This window comes from Argiope bruennichi, chromosome 8, assembly GCF_947563725.1.
Source record: "Argiope bruennichi chromosome 8, qqArgBrue1.1, whole genome shotgun sequence".
In the NCBI taxonomy this organism is placed as follows: domain Eukaryota; kingdom Metazoa; phylum Arthropoda; class Arachnida; order Araneae; family Araneidae; genus Argiope; species Argiope bruennichi.
The window spans coordinates 52,442,033-52,459,568 of NC_079158.1; the positions used below are offsets into that span (position 1 = coordinate 52,442,033).

Consider the following 17,536-nt stretch of genomic DNA (forward strand, 5'->3'; position numbering starts at 1 on the left):
AATCATTGCTAATTTGGATAATTTGTTTATTAGTAAAATACTCATTTGGAAGTTTTTAACAGTAAATTTTAGTATTTCCATTAGAAAATGCATTATAATGAATGTCATGAATTTTTTAAAAAATGCTGCTCAACAACAAATAACAAAACAAAAATATCCGACTTGAAAAACTGTCAATTTTTTATCATAAAAAAACAAATATTTTCATTGTGACCATAATTTTATTTATTCAGGTAAACCATGAAGTTCCTCGTCTTTTTTGCTCCTTTTGTTGTAGCAGCATCCATGCATATTCATTTGGACCCAGAATTAAATGAACACTGGGAAAATTTCAAGGTAAATTTTTTCGAAACTATTATTGAAATAATAAGATGATTAGAAAAAAAAATGTGTGAGATATTATTTTTGTATTAGATAAATAAGATCGCTGTTCAGGATAAATAAAAACTAAGTAATTTATTAATTGATGATTTAATTTTTTATTCAGTTTATTATAAATAAAAAGGAATCATTGTAAATGTATTTCACTGTTTGTATAAGAACATTTAATTATCGTATTTCAAAAACTATGGTTTAGGAATTATGAAGGAAAGAGACGTTTAGTTTCTTCCTTCCTTTTTTTATAGAGCAATCAATATAAAAATTATACAGGGTGTTTATAAAGTCCCGGACCCATTTTGATGTTTAATAATTCATAAAATAATAAAGATATAAACAAACTTATGGCATTTATTGATGGAATAACTCATATATTTTCCTTTTCAGGTTTGAATATTTTTACTTTTGTAAATATCGTCTGCGCGTGTGGTTAATTTCAGATAATTTCATTTTCCAGTCTAAATATCTGTACTTTTCTAAATATTGTCTGCTTATTAATGGCATTTTTCTCTCTTTTGTTTTTGGCAACTATTGCAATGTTATGTTTACTTTTGATGTGTTTGTTCTATGTAGTACTTTTGTATGTGATGTTTTATTCGAGCGGATATTAAGGAGAATGCATACACCACAAGAGAAAGCACAGATTTTATGGTGGTTCATAGAAATGAAATCGATAGTGCAAGCACAGAGAAATTTCAGAAGAATTTACCAAAAAGATCCCCCATCCAAAAACAGCATCTTGCGGTGGAAAAAGAATTTTCTAGAAATTGGAAGTATCGAAGATAAGAAACGTTCCAGACGTCCTTGCACAAGTGATTTTGATGTTGAGCGTGTCAGAGAGACATTTTTACACAATCCTAGAATATCTGTGAGATCAGCGTCAACAGAATTGGATATGCCAATTTCGACGGTGTACAAGGTTATTAAGAAAAAATTAACACTGCATGCATACAAAGTTCAAATTGTTCAAGTTTTGGAACCGAACGATAGGCCTAGGAGGATGGCCTTAGAAACCGATATGCTAAGAAGGATAGAAGATGCTGCTGATCTTCTGAAGAGCATAATGTTCTCCGATGAAGCATCCTTTCATGTTTCTGGCATTGTTACTCGCCATAATGTGCGCAAATGGCTCTGTGGATGCCGACATGCTTGTCGCTACCTGGCGTGAAATTGACTATCGACTTGATATTCTCCGTGCGACGAAGTGGGCACATGTGGAAGTTCATTGACAAGGGTCATGAAACTTTTTGAGTCTATTTAACCATTTATGTTATTAATTTAAATCTATCTTTATTATTTTATGAGTTATTAAACATCAAAATGGGTCCAGGACTTTATAAACACCCTGTATATATAAAAATCTCAATTCATATAATGTCGTAGAATTATTTTTAAAATATTGTAGAATTACTAAAAGTTTCCTACAGTAGTTGAAGGAAATAACGTAGGATGATAATTTTTATCGTTCAATTTAGAAATACGTGCCTCTGAAATATGTTTAAATACGGTACACGACTCGTATTAAAATAAAAAAGTAACAAAAAATATGCGTTAATCTAGTTAAAGTATCCTATTTTGATTTTTTTATCTTTTGTTCCTAAAATATTTTGGATAACTTGATCTTTATGATGCATAAAAAGAAAATGAAGAAAGTAGTTCAGATTTTTGTTATAATTCTACTTTACATTGATCAAACCATAAAATTTTAACATCTAATAATCTACAGGTCTTAATACACCCGAATTGTTTCGTTGCATTTTATTTGTTTATTTTTATTATTTTACAAACTGTATACAAAATTATTTAATTGCAGTCAATTTATTAGAAGATTTAAAATACGAAACAAAATTTTTAGAACAGGATACAATCTAATTATAGAATTCTTTCAAGATATCTCTGTAGGAGAGCCATTTAACATTTTTCAAGCTATAAAGAATGGATTTTCTTGGTAATTATTTATTTAAAAAATGTTGTCTTTTTTTTTAAAGGTTCATAGGATAGTAATAATCACGATTATATTTTGGTCAGTATCCACATATTTTCGTGATACATAAATACAGAGAATAACTTTTTCTTTATTTAATAACTTAAAGAAGTCATTTTTGGGAGTTAAACAGCGTGGAAAAATATGTTTAATATACAGCATAAATAAAATCCATTATTCGGCATAAAAAGAAAATCGAGCCACCTTGTGTATCAATCAGTCTATAAGTATCATGAAACTGTACTGTCTACTTCTAGCTAACGAAAGCTTATATCATGCGCATCTTCATTGTCGCTTAAAAATTATTATTTTAAATCCCTTCATCTTTCATATGTTATGACGTTTTTAATGTTTCGGGGAACATTTTGACATATATATACATGCTCACTTTTTATATTGTTATGTCGTGTGTTTTTACAGAAAGTATTCGGCAAAGTCTATGATGAAAGAGAAGAAATTGACAGACGTATGATTTGGGAGCAAAGAGTGACTGACGTCATCAGACACAATCTTTATTACGATCTCGGAATACACTCTTACAGGAAGGGCATTAATGAATTTTCGGATATGGTGAGTATAGGCAATCGATATCTTCTGTAGCTGCATTTAGGCCGTGGTAGACTGGTGGTAAGGTCTCAGCTTCGGAATCGGAGGGTTTCAGGTTCGAGACCCAAATCCACCGGAAAACCGTTGTATGAGTTGGTCTGATGCACGTTAAATCTGTAGGGGCCACACGTCATCCCACTGATGTGGTGTGGGAGTGCCAGCTCAGATGTCGACCTCGTCATTTGACCACAGTTCAAAATTGAGGTCCGTCCCAAAGCAACCCAATTGTTGTTTTAAAACGGGACGTTAATATAACTAAACTGTGATTGAATTAGTTTGATTTTATGTTCATAAATCTCCATTTTTTTTTCTCTTCAAATTTCTATAAAAATATACTGCTAAGGTATTAATGAAGTTATAATAAACATCTTGCTTTTCCATTTATAAAGGCAAATTTTATGAACAAGAAATGAAGAGGTTAAAATATTATCGAACGAAACCAGCAAAACTCATCCATTGATCTTTATCGGGGTAGTTAGTTTTGTTACTAATGTCATTTATTTCCTGGCAGATCGCACACATTAAAATAACAAGCAATGACTTTTTAGATACATTCGTACATCTTATAGAAGAAAATCATTGCGTTATAACACACATAAAACACTGACACTCAGAAAATACAGCATATAACATTGTTCCTTTTATGTTAGATAGCCATACGAATTTGTCGTCATATGAATAGAACTTCATGTGAATTATTTCTATTATTAAAACCAGCTGTGGCGTCTCCCCAAAACTTTCTCGCATTACAGATGTTACCCCGAGAACGCATTGGCTTACAATAGTTACGAAATATTAATGAACTTTGACGGAAATTTGGCCTTTTTGCAAAATCTATCATGTTACCTTGGCGAGATTTTTGGCGATTAATCCATGGCATGCGGGTAATAGAATAAGAAAATCGAATTTTGGTTTTGGATACGTTTTTTCCCTCCCGATTGATAAAAAGATTTGACCCAAAACTTCAATTGTAGCTAAAAAATCTCATACTCAATTTGTTGTATTTAAATTATTCCGTTTTTGAGTTATCTCGTTTACATCTTTCTAAAAATACAGACCGACAGACAGTCAACACCCTTTTGAATTTCGCTCAAACTTCGACGTGGGTTTAGATTATAGATGTTAATTCTGCACAACGAATTTTGTCTCAAAAAAATTGTCAATTCTCAAGAAAATTTGAGAATTGACACTATAGATGTTAAATCTGTGTACGGAAATTTATCTATCTAGCTCTCTTCGTTTTATAATTATCGTGTTAACTTATATTCGAACAGACGGACAGCCAGCTTCCTCTGTACAGATTTTACTCAAATTTTGATGGAAATCTTCAAATTTGATGTAAAAATTGTATACTAAATTTCAATCGTCTAACTCAAAGCGTGTTTTTATTTATCTTTGTCACAGAGACAGGCAGATATTATAAAAATGTGTTTTTTGAACTGAGGGAGCTTTAAAACTTGGAAAAGCGTCAAAATCTGGGGTTCGAATTTTTGACGATTATTATATTTCCTCTATACTAGGTATTCGTGAAAGTAAAAATAGTACAAATTCGTGCATTTTTTTTTTTTTGTCAATGCTCTTAAAATGATCGTGATCCTATTAATAAGATATTATGTTAAAGTAATACATTATTGATGAAGATGAAAAAATACGACAAAACATTAACACAAGATTTTGATCTTAAAGAACTTGGATAATTCTGAGTTGCAAGTAATTAGATTCGCAATTACTGAATAAACTTTTAAAATTTAGATAAAGAAAAATAAAAAGCAGAAGAAGAAGGTATGTTTTCATTAAGCTAACTTGAAAAAGAATTAATAAAGAATTGTAAGAATGAAATATTTTCTTAGAACAAATGTTTACTTTTTTTAGGAACACGAGGAGTTTGTGAGAACTTTCAATGGCTTTCGCCACCAGCTGGGAATGAAAGCTAATGCTACGACTTGGATCCCTCCTTTTAACTCCCAGATTCCAGACCAGGTCGACTGGAGAACCAAAGGACTCGTGACTCCTGTTAAGAATCAGGTAAGTAGTAAAAAGTTCGTAGTTAAGCTATTTTTTTTTCTCAGTTGGGGAAAAAAGTTCACTGTTGTACTAAAATGATGGCGTTGTGGAGATGGCGATGTAAAAGAATTCTCGTTAAGTTCAATTGCAAAAAATAAAATCACTGTTGTACTAAAACGATGACGATATAAAAGAAATTTCGTTGTTAGGTTCAATTGGAGGAAACAAGTTCTCTTTTATACTAAAATGATGGTGATATGATTTTGTGTGATATCTGGCTATCACCCCAAGAGGTAAATACACTCGAAAGGGATTAAATGATATGAAACATGGATTAACTGTTATTATCTGCCAAATTTTTCAGAGATAAGTTTGAATCACTCTAAATGCTTTCTAACTAAAAATAAGAACATTGAATTTAATCTTATTGACAAGAAAAATAATCCTAATTTTTTTACTAAAAAATCTAATTAAATTATTTCTACACCTAAAAAAAATCAATACTTTTTTGGCTGAAAATAATTTTTTTCCTTTAATTATATGTAACAAATTATACTTAAGCTTATCTTTTTGTTTCTATCCTTATCTTTGATCTTTTCGTATCTGTTACTTTTATTGACGATTATTAAAGATAAACTCATCATTATGTAATTTAGTTAATTTTTTTCAACGTCTCTAAAAAACCCTATTATGTTTTGGAAATAATTATTAAATTATATTTACATCTCTTTTTTAATTAGAAATGTTACCTTTTTTTTAAATTTATTTGTGGAGAATTATTTTTAATTAAAATAGAGTAATTGAATCTTGTTTCTGACGCGTTCGCATACAATGATTTATTTTTTCTGTCAAAAATAAAATAAGAAAAATCTGTCATTTGATTTCAAAAACTAATTTTTCTGTCCTCGCTTCTGTTAATTATACACTGTGATTAATTGCACTTATGTTTTTCTGTTCAATTTTGAATTTAATAGGGAACTGATATTATGGTTGCTGCCGGTTTAAGGCTTTGTTATTATTGTAAAATGAACTGCTCATAAGTTAATGTTCATTACAATCTTTATATATATAATATATATACATAATATTGTACATTATATGAAGATAAAATATAAAGCAAAAGGTGAAACCATGATTGTTTTAAATATTAATTTACGACTGATAGATAGATAGATATCGTAAATTAATGCTAAAAATGAAAATATAATGTAAAATAGAAGGGGAATCAATGATAATCAACGCATTAATTGCTCATCAGAGGATAAAATTAATTTGCAATAATCCTTAAGTGTTCACATTTATTTGTCTTTTGTCCCCTCGGTTCATATGTTGTAAGTATTTTTCTTCTTAACTCCGATTTATCTTCTGTTTTACTTAGTATTTTCTTTATTATATTTTTATTCCACGTTTTAATTGCCTTGTATTTTTACTGCTTTCTTTATGTTTTGCTCATAAATTACCTTTTATTTTAGCTGTTTTATTTTTATTTTGCTTATATATTACTTTTCATTTTTGTTTATGTATTTGTATTTGCAATGTGCGATATTGAACTTGTTTTGCTTAACGTATTTGCCAAAAAAACATAAAAATATTTATGGCATATATTACACTAGTATAATAGGTAGCGGAAAAACATAAAGATTATTGAAATTCTTTAAATATATATTTACATTTTGTGAAAAAAAATTCAAAAAATACATAAATCAACTTTAATGACTAATCAAAAGTTATTTATAGTACCAACCAAATTAACAGTTCTACTTTACAATTTAGTTTACCTTGATTATCAGATGCAAATAAGACTTTTTTTTTCACTTTCTTTGTATATTACAGCGAAAAGGAATTTTTCTTGGCTTAACATTATTAAAAATTAAATTATTGTGATCTTTACATTTTTTGTATCAGCAACAATGTGGTTCTTGCTGGGCTTTTTCCGCCACTGGTTCACTGGAAGGTCAGCACAAGAAGAAGACCGGCAAACTGGTTTCTCTCAGCGAACAGAATCTGGTCGATTGCTCTGAACCAGAAGGTAAACCTTATTTACAAATTTCCATAAATAAAGTAACTGCTATATAGTACAGTTCGGACACTAGATGGCAGCACACTTCGATATCTAGATGCATATGCTAAGGTTACAACAGATTTCCTCTGCTCTTCAAGATGAAGATGGTGATGGAAATTCGGTGAATGACTACGATATAACAATTTGATTTAATTAATTTATTAATTTGATTTAATGATGATTTAATTAATTTGATTTAAAAGACGACACTATCCTTTTAGCTACTTTACCTTCTTTAAAAGTATTATATACACTCATGTCCAAAATTAAGTCACAAAAATGTTTTTCAAAGTAATTCTAAATGGCTACCAGTAAAATTTAAACAAACTATATTTTATATATTGTGAAGGACCGGTAATACGATATTAACCTTTGTGTGGGAAGAAATATTGTTTAGCGTTAGTTTTTGAGGAACTATTGAAATTAGAAAGTTTAGGCATCTGGGAGTTTTGCCTTCAATTTTGTGAATATTGCATTAAAACAAAAAAATTTAACCCTTTTCCAGTGAGAATGAGTTTAGACGATTCCTTGAGATGGAGAGCCGTTGGCAGGCTTGAATCTGGGCAGTCTCAAGCGGAGGAGGCTCGATAGTTACAAGTGGCACCGAAAGTGGTATCCAGGTTGTGGAATCAATTCCATACAAGTGGTACTGTAATCAGGAAGGCCGACCAAGGTCGTCACAGAGCAACGACACCTGCACAGGATCGCTATTTGGCATTAAGCGCACGACGACATAGGCTGACAACGGCTCCTCAACTTGCTCGTGACCTTGCTGCTGCGTTTGGAATAAGAATTTCCAGACAAACAGTATACTGACGTCTAGCAGAGCGATCCCTTCATGCCCGACGACCAGTTTAATGCTTCCCTTTGACTGCATCCAACAGAGAAGCCCGGTTGTTGTGGTGCCAAACAGAATGGGGGCTCCAGTCATTTGCAAAGTAAGAATGGGGGCGTGTTCTTTCCAGTGATGAGTCGAGATTTACCACACAGAGTGACACTCGTTGAATCTTCATCTGGAGAGAGCGAGGAGCTCGCTATCATCCCTCCTATGTAAAAGAAATCGACAGATTTGGTGGCAGAGAAATCCTTGTCTGTGGTGGCATAATATTGGGCAGTCGTACACCACTGCACGTCTTCGATGCGGGTACTGTCAATGCACATCGCTATAGGGATGAGATCCTTGAAGCTTATGTGAGGTTGTTCCGGAGTGCTTTCGGCCCATAATTCATGTTTATGGGCGATAACGCGCGTCCACACAGAGCCCAGATCGTTGATGATTTTCTTGAGGAAGAGGATATTCGACGTATAGGCTGGCCATCGACATCTCCGGATCTTAATCCTATTAAACATGTTTGGGATGGTCTCGGAAGAGCCATTACACAGCGTAACCCCCCCCCCTCCTAATACCCTCCAAGAGTTAAAATCCGCGCTTTTGGAAGAACGGGTTTTGTTTCCCCAAGAATTTATTTACACCCTCATAAACAGTATGAAAGCTTGTTGTGAAGCCTATGTATAGCAGTGCACGTTGGTCACACTCCAATTTAGACAGGCTTTTCCCGAGATAAATGCTTTGTCTCTGATTCTTAATGTAACACTTTTTGATATACTCTGTTTCTTAATTCCCAATTAAAATCTTTTCCATGTTGTTATGAGTCTATGTTCTTTCTTAAATTGTAGTGTACCTCTGTGCCAAATTCCGTGGCAACACAGTGAATAGTTTTTCATTTTTCGCATATTTTATGTTTGTGACCTTAATTTTGGACATGAGTGTATGTCTTCTGTATCATTCTATACATACAATAGTAATTGTGGATCGCTCCAATCTTTATTTATTACTAGCCGCCTTTGGCGACCAGCCGGTTTGCCAATCTAAATGCACGTTAAAATTTTAATAATTAAATATTTTATGAAACTCCCATTTTAATTGCTTCTTCATTAAAATATTTTAAAATTTCAAATTTTAATAGTCATATAATTCACTCACGATATTATAAAGGTCTTCAGCGATAACGTAATATGTATCTCTCTAATTTTCTGTTAGTTCCCGTAGAATTTATGCTTTAAATTAAAGTGGAAATGATTAAACTACGATTAATATAATAATATTTTTTTTTACTGATACGAAGCATTTTTTTTTTAATATGAGTACTGAAAACAGAATTGCTGAGTATTTTAACCTTATGGGCACCAAAGAATATTTTTCTTAAATTATATAATATCTCAAGAAGTGTTCAACAAAATTTTCTCAGATTCATCATGAACAGATCGATTCATTAACAATGTTTAGTTTTAAATGTATCAAAGACTAAAAAAATAAACAGAATCATTTGAAATAATCTGTCAAAAACATATTAAGCCTTCAAAACCAAATCCGTATCGTTGAAAATAGTTGTCAACAATCAGAACACAATGCGCATGCGTGAATTTTCAACGCCAATTATAGTAACGTAAATGCTTGAATTTTCTACTCCAGTTGGGGTAACGCTGTAGGGATTAGAAATTTTTAATTTCCTTTGTTCTGTTTTATTTTTATTCAAAAGTACTTCAGAATGAATCTGAAAAATCGATTAATTAACAATGTTTAATCTTAAATGCATAAAACATTAAGAAAATAAACAAAATCGTTTGAAATAAGTGGCCGAAAATTTGTTAAGCCTATCCTCTTTAGTGTGGGAAAAAAACAGAAGCCTTACTCATTTGGCGGTGGGGAAATGAAAAGATTTTTTTGGTGGGAAAGTTTGTTTTTAATTAATAATTAAAATTCTAATTAAAAATTTAAAAAAAGGGACAACAGGTGCACATTCCCGATCTCCAAGGTGTGCATGTTCCACATTTGGTAGCTGTAGGTCGAACGATCTGGCCTGTAGATCGCCAACACACACACCACACACGCACACACATTGAGCTTTATATAAGTATAGATCGTGCAGATGGGTGAAATCATAAATATAACAAAAGGACTGTAGAATAAATCCCAAATTTTGCAACAAATATTTTTGCAATTCTGTGGTTTTGTTTCTATATTTTCGCTAATTATTTGGCTACTTATTTCATTTGGCATTGGTTTCAAGAAAATAATAGAGCTTGACGCATATTTATTATTTATAAAATAAAAGATTCTTAAAATACTTTCCGGAAATTTTATCGTATTTATTTAAGTAAGTACAATAGTGATATATGATATCTCAGTAATATCTTAATAAACAAAGAACATTGCTTTTCTGCTGTTTAAATGTTTTTAAAGACTTGGTTTAAAAACAGGGCAAATTAAACCTTATATTTATGAGATTGGCGTCACCTTTGGCATCTTTATTTCCAATGACCTATAAGTATAACCTACAAGTACTATTGTGTGATGGAAAGAAGGTTAAAATACTAGTGTAATTACATTCTACAGAAATGATATTGATACTTTAATCATAATTTCGTCTTGATTTCAATTTTCTTCATCTTCTTTTAGCGTTTAAATTTGATTATCGTCACAATTTTAGAATATTTTCAATCCAAATTTTTCTTTAGCATGCAGTATTTTGCCGTAGTGACACTTCAATGGTTTCATGGTGAAATTTTAAATTGACTTACATGGTAGTTAAAAAGTAGTTTATTTAGTAACAATCATAGATGTATTCTTTAAATATGCATTTGAAGCGGTTGCAGGATCTAATTACAGCTTTACTTTCTTGATGGAACAACAGCAAATTAACGTGCTTTTAAAGAATGAAAAAATAAATATTCATGCTTTATTTATAACTTAATTTATTAATTTTATTTACATATTTCATACTATCATCTGATATTGATTTAAGAAAATATGATATTAAAGAGATTTTATTTATTAAAATGAAAATTATATACACTATAATTTCCATAGCTAAACTAGAAAAAACACTATTAAATCTTTTACACAACATTATTATATTTTCCGATTAAAAATTGTTTTAAATTCAAAAAAGAATTTATTTCCGATTATAATTATTTTTGAAATTATAATATCTTAAAATCATTTAATCAGATATAATAAAAATTGAAAACAATCCAAAGTCAATGTATAAAAATATGTCACTTATAGGAATACAGACTTTTTAGCTTTGCTTATGCATTTTATTTCTCTTTATTCCCAGGCAATGAAGGTTGTGGAGGAGGGTTAATGGATCAGGCTTTCGAATACGTCAAGGTCAATAAGGGCATCGATACTGAGAAATCGTACCCATACACTGCTGAGGTGACCACGTTTCTTTCATTGTGACTTTCAGTCTTACTCTTATTTTGTTAGTTTGTTTGTTTGTTTTGAATAAAAATAATTACAAACGTCATAAAAAAATACAAGAAATCATTTAATCAAAATTTACAGATGAAACTTAAGATGCTATTAGAAAACATCAGAGTAACTCTATTAAAAAGAAATTGTATGTCCTTTAGATATGATAAAACATATGCATATATATGTGAAATTGCAAAGAAAATACTTAACATAAGTTTAAACAAATTCGTTTGAAAGACATAAATGTCTAAAATCAATAGTTGCAACCAGTTTGGAAAGTAACTAAATGAGTTTATTTAGTGTTTGACTAATGACTTCATTCATTTCAGGATGGGACTTGCAGCTTCAAAAAGTCTTCCGTAGGAGCAACCGCCACAGGTTATGTTGATATTCCAAGTGGAAATGAGGAAGCTCTAAAACAAGCAGTTGCCACTATTGGACCTATTTCAGTTGCCATTGATGCCAGCCCAGATAGTTTTCAATCCTACCAGTAAGTCTATTGTGCAAATGTTTCTTATACCTTAAAATAAACCCCGGGGGTGCACATCGAAATGAGGATGAGATGCTTCCGGTATGCTGATTGGATCTCGCCGTCCTGGAGGGTACACAAATAAGTGGGGGATATGGCTCCTCCCATTGATGACGGGACGTACTTCCTTTGGGGAAGGTTGTACCTTGACCGGTGATGGCCCTTAGGACTCAACCACAGTTCACACCAATGTTGCTGTTGTTTCGGTCCGGTCATCCAGTAATTTTTCCGTGTGCCTTCATGACAAGTCGGATGTTAGATGTATGACTATATCTTAAAATATACTCTACCTTGGGGGGGGGGCATCATAAATACTTGGATAAAAGGTTAACTTAAAAGGTTAAAGAAATATTTTCTATTTCTTATTAAGGTTTAAAAAGTATACGTATTTATTCAATTATTATTTTAATTAAAAGTATGAATATATACTTAATTTTTTTTCGCTTTTCTACGAGTTTTTCAAGATATCATAGCAAATTTTCAAAATGCATGTATTTTTTCATTTCACAGAGACGGTATCTATGACGCACCCGATTGCAGCTCTGTGTATTTGGATCATGGTGTTCTTGCTGTAGGCTATGGTACAGAAGATGGATCTGATTACTGGCTGGTTAAAAATAGGTACGAATATTACCTCGCATTACTCATTTTGTGACAGTGTAAACTATTAAAAGGGACATAAAAAGCTTATGAAGTTTCGTGTTGTTTTAACTGAATTTTGTTAGACAATGTAATTCTTACACGTTTGTTCTTAATCTTTTTGTTTTAAAAAATCTTTATAGAAAATGTGAACAAAATTTTCATATAATCATTTCATTGATTTGCGTATGAAACGTAAATTATTTGATTGATAGTATTTTCTTTTGAGGATGCGATGTTCTGACTTTCGGTTTTAAGGACAATGAGTCTTGGGTTTAAGACTAAGTATATTGAAGATTCATTGCATACGTCGACTGATTCATGTTAAATTCTTTGTGGTCAAATAACATTTGGTTGGAGGACATAACGTTTCAGAAATACAAAGTGCAACCCAAAATAGTTTTCATGTAACTTCCAAAGGAAATGCTAATCTAATTGCACTATTATAAACTACATTTCCTGATTGGACAATTCTGGCAAACAGTCATTTGTGAATTTCTATTCAATAATGTGAATTGTACTTAAACATTTATAATTTGCTTAGCTAAATTGAATTAATTCAAATAAGTTGCACGACAAATTACGTTACAATAATCATTTAAAAAAATAATCAAGTAATGGTTTGACAAGGCTGCTTTCCTCTTAAATATGTAAGTTTCTGATGATCGTCTATTGTAGAATTGCACTGAATTAACAATTTTTTTAAATGCCGATTCAAATATCTGTCATTTGCTCAAGTTATTATTGCTCCAGAAATATGCTTATTAATTGGATTATTTATGAATTTTTCACGATTAATTTTCTGCATCATCTTTGACATTATTTGAATTGCACATGTTGAGCTTAATCTTATTTTTAATGTAGTTATTGAAGTTCTTGTTTATTTTTTATGAAATTAATAAATAATGACTTTTATTATGATAACCATCATTCATATAACTATACTAAGTGTATGAAATTTCTTTTTCAGTTGGGGTACAAGCTGGGGTATCAAAGGTTACATCAAAATGTCCAGAAACAAGAACAACCAGTGCGGTATTGCCACTCAAGCCAGCTACCCATTAGTTTAAAAAGGGATAACTGCAGAAATTTTTAGAGTATTTAAATTCTTTTATTATATGAATATTTCAGATTTTATTGTCTATGTTTTTTAAAAAATATCTTTTGTAAAAAGTATTTTTAATAAAAACTATTATAATAAAATGGGTATTATTTTTCAATAAAGTGTAAATAATTCTTCACATTTTGTCAGAACTCTTTACAATTGGGTGTAATCATAAAAATGCGCCTTTTTCTCCTTTCTACGGTACTATCTATGATACGGTGAGATTAAAGAATTGAGATAAATAAGCCTGTTTTAAATAGAGAAAACTCTCATTGAATTCTGAAATAAGAAAATTGGCTTATAAAAGTAGCACAAATTATCCAGTGAAAATATTATCACCTATTATAGCAGGTAATCCAAGATCTCAAATGAAATTAGCAAATACAGTCAGCTCATGTGACGTCAAATTTTAAAATTAGCAACACTAGTTATATAACATGGTAACATAACAACGCTAATTAAAATTATGATCTTACATTGAATACTGATGGCATTACTTTTTCCTAATAAACAATGTGTAAGGTATCCATGATTAAACAGACAAATTATAATGCAATGAGCTGGAATTGACTCTGTTCTATATCATTCCACGTTTTCATTTTTATGATTAAAAATAATTTTTCGAAATGAATAAAAATGCATAAAAAAGTAGTTAGAAAATCGTATAAATATTACTGAACAAAAAAATTTTAATAATAGAAAAGATGCTTTTAGCATAAAAATGACTTGTAATCTTTGATGTAAATCGTGTGATATCGAAATCATTACATGTAGAACTCAGCGGCTCATGCTATCAATAATAATGAAGAAAAGAAAAATAAAAGTATCTAAACCTTTATAATACTACGATATTTCAAACTATAGGCTAAAAATTCGTCAGAATTTGATAGCTTTAAAATGGACCGGTACTCCAATATTGGAGCATTCTTATTGAGATTCCCAATTTCATCTTTGTATTTCGCTTTCCGATTTCAGAAAAAATGTTGCTTAACTGCTCTTTTTCCAACATTATTGAAAGATTATCACACGTTTCTCGAAAATTTAACGAAATAATCTCTCACAGTTTTGTCATGACATCTTGGAGAACTGCCAGCCAAAGGGAAAGGAAATAATAATAAGGGATTAAGGTATTTTCATTTTTCTATAGCTCCTTAACTATTGAAAACAGAGAGAATATTCATATTAGAGAAATCATTTACACAATGAACAACTAATGCGAAAAGGGTTTTTTTTTTTAAATATTCTCTCTGGCCCATTGGAAGTTTAGCGGCGGTATTATTGCTCGTATATAAATATACAGTAATGTACTTATATATTTACGGTCAAATTTATTGTAAATAATGATTATAAATTATAATGTAATGATTATAAAAAACTATTATTTTCTCATTTCCGTGCATTTGGAAATTAGAAGCGATTACTGTAAAAATTAATTCTTATTTGATTCCTTGGATCTAAGAAATATTTAAAAACCTTTTCTTGAGATAAATTTTGGTATATCAGACGTATGAGTTCATTTGGCTAGCTAATTTCAATGCGGGGAAATATCGCTAATCAAAAATGGAAACATAATAATGGAAAGATTCAAGAAACTGATTTCGCTCCAACATCAAAACTTTTTACTAATTATGTCAAATGCATTCCAAGAGGTGGAAGGGAATTAATTGAAAAAAGAAAAGGTTGTATTTCCATCATGCATTATGTTAAATATATAAAACTAAAAATCCTACTATCTGTCTGAAAACATATTTTTTATAAAATTCTAAGGTTTATTAATTCTCAAAATTTCTGAAGCTTGTAGTAAAGAAAATAAACAATATTACTAGATCTCAATATCTCAAAAACCATTTGTCAGAATTTTTATAACTGCGTGAATTTAAGCAAAATTCTAGATCAGTTTTATAAATTTAGGTCTCCCTTACTTATGAAATATCTTCTTTTTTACCCTTTTCAATTCTTAAAACTTAATTCCTATGAAGTAAATCAAATTCAACGATTGAACTTGCGTAATATTAACAATTCCATCATCAAATTCAATATACCCTGTTTAAAATTTACAAATAATTGCATAACTACAAATATAATAATATTTTATAACAAAAAAATTACGAAAAAAAATGGTCGTCTTCGGAAGCCACTGAAATGTAATAAATCATCAAAATAAAAATTCAAAATATCATAAGTTAAGATAATCCTATCCTGAATCTCAAGGTATTCTTTGAATTAAAATTGTCGTTTTACAGGTAATAAATATAAATGAATACGTACTTATGTTGGCTATCTACAGGACAAACTATTTTTAATAGAATTATCAAATCTAGAACAAATATATTTTTAAGAGAAAATGTTAATCTCGAAAAGAATTTTTTAGACATTTTTTTTATAATTTCGATTAAATACAATTAAATGAGATTTTAATATTTTTACCATGGTAATTTACAAAACTATTACTGAACATGAAATATTTTGTCCTGAAATTTTAAAAAAAATTATTTACTGTGGCCAATTTAGTTTCGAGGATTTTTTTCACAATGTTAAAGTTTTTTAAATATTTTTTTTTTAAATTTTCAATATTACATCTCATTGTTGTAGTGAAATTCAAATCATTTTCATAGTTTTGTCTAACGTTGTGAATTCGATGGACAAAATGCCATTCTAAATTTTTCTTTATTGCAATTTATGGCAAAAATTTAAGTTTTCTTGGATAAGTTTTGAACGAAATTCCTCTCTACGTGAATAAGATAATTCTAAAACACAATCAATGGATGGACTGAATTTAGATTTTCAGTTATAACAATTTTATTTCAATATCATATTAATTTAATTTAAACATATTTTTAAAATGTAGCATAATATGTTTTAGATTCAAACTAAATTTTAAAAAAATCAAAGATATCTGATACTATTTTACAAATTCCATCATTTTTTTTAATAATTTAACAATTCTTAAAGAAAATTATGTATGTTTTAGTGCAATATCCCTTCTGAAGTAATTGATATTGCTTCTTTATTTTTATAGCATGATATATAAGAATATGTTATTCGATGCATTGAATATATTACGATATTTTTTATCTTTTTGCTAACAATAAATAGAAATTTAAATGAATGCTTTTATTTCCATAAGTCTTGAGGGTTTTTTATTTCTTTTTAAGATATTTATCAGCAAATGTAAAGATTATATATATATTTTTTAATTTCCAAGCTTAATGTGGCAAAAAAACTAATTTTGGGTTCAAATTAAATCATTTTGAAATGAATTTGCATCTTCATAATATTTCCCTCGTTTAATTTAAAGCTATACATTATGAAATACTTAATAATTTTAATAATACACTGAATGCAATGAAATCTCGACTTGACAAAACAACATTCTAAAGGGAACAATGAGCTAACGAGGGACTAAGTAAGGTATTTCTCAGTATTTGATTTCATTATTCATTTAGCCAAGGGATTTAATTAAACACTTATAATCTTTTCCTACTTTATCAAAAAATGTGATATGCATAGTTTGATACAAATATAAAAACAAATCAAAACAACTTGAAGGAATTTCATATTTTCAAATGATTGATGTCGCCTGACACAGATAACTTTAAATCACACTAATCAAAAGGCTTTGCATTTTATCTAAGTTGGGACTTTAAACCCTTTTTTAACCTTTATTATGTAGTTTAAAGAAAGTGATTCCCTTCATGTCGGTGATTTTCCTCTCTACAAAAATTAATAAAGCCACTTTCATGAATCTAATAAATTATCAGCTTGTTGATAACTGATGGAATCTCAGATAGCTTTTAGACTGATATTGAGAAAATTACAACTTTTATCAGTCTAGTATTGTCGATCGATGTCACCAGCTTGAGAAGTATTATTTTACTAAAAAAAGATTTTGCATTTTCCACACAATTAAGAAAATTTATTGAGGGGGTGGGGGTTATTTTCTTCTTTTCCCACTAGTGTTATGAGGA

The 17,536-nt window shown here is 29.9% G+C and overlaps 1 pseudogene; it reads left to right on the forward strand.

Annotated features, from left to right (window-relative positions):
- Window positions 1-238: 238 nt before the first annotated feature.
- LOC129980632 (uncharacterized) overlaps window positions 239-17,536 on the forward strand; it is a 39,180-nt pseudogene continuing 21,882 nt past the window's right edge.